General features: G+C 41.0%; 1 protein-coding gene across 43 annotated transcripts in view; it reads right to left on the bottom strand.

Annotated features, from left to right (window-relative positions):
• The window catches only part of LOC116669415 (receptor-type tyrosine-protein phosphatase delta), a 370,303-nt gene that overhangs the window by 219,854 nt on the left and 150,159 nt on the right, over positions 1-290 (bottom strand). The gene's annotated exons all lie outside the window — the stretch shown is intronic.

Genomic DNA, 290 nt, shown 5'->3' on the forward strand with positions numbered 1-290 from the left:
GCTGTTATTGAAAAAATGCTGCTGCTGTGACAACAAAATGTCCCCGTCGTGGGATGAATATAAAACTATAATCTAATCTAATGATTTTGGACTCAGTATATTTAGATTTAGGTCACCCACTGTAACTATCTTATTGCTGACTTTCCTCAGGAAGCATCCCGTTGTGTGTTTGCATGTGTGCTTAAGCCTCCACAATGGGCTAAAAGGACCTGTCAGCTGTCTAAATGCTGTGAGACGTGTGAATGGGTGCGTCATTTCACAGTCTTAATGTGGAAACAGATCCCTTGTTA

Source organism: Etheostoma spectabile, chromosome 19 (assembly GCF_008692095.1).
Source record: "Etheostoma spectabile isolate EspeVRDwgs_2016 chromosome 19, UIUC_Espe_1.0, whole genome shotgun sequence".
In the NCBI taxonomy this organism is placed as follows: domain Eukaryota; kingdom Metazoa; phylum Chordata; class Actinopteri; order Perciformes; family Percidae; genus Etheostoma; species Etheostoma spectabile.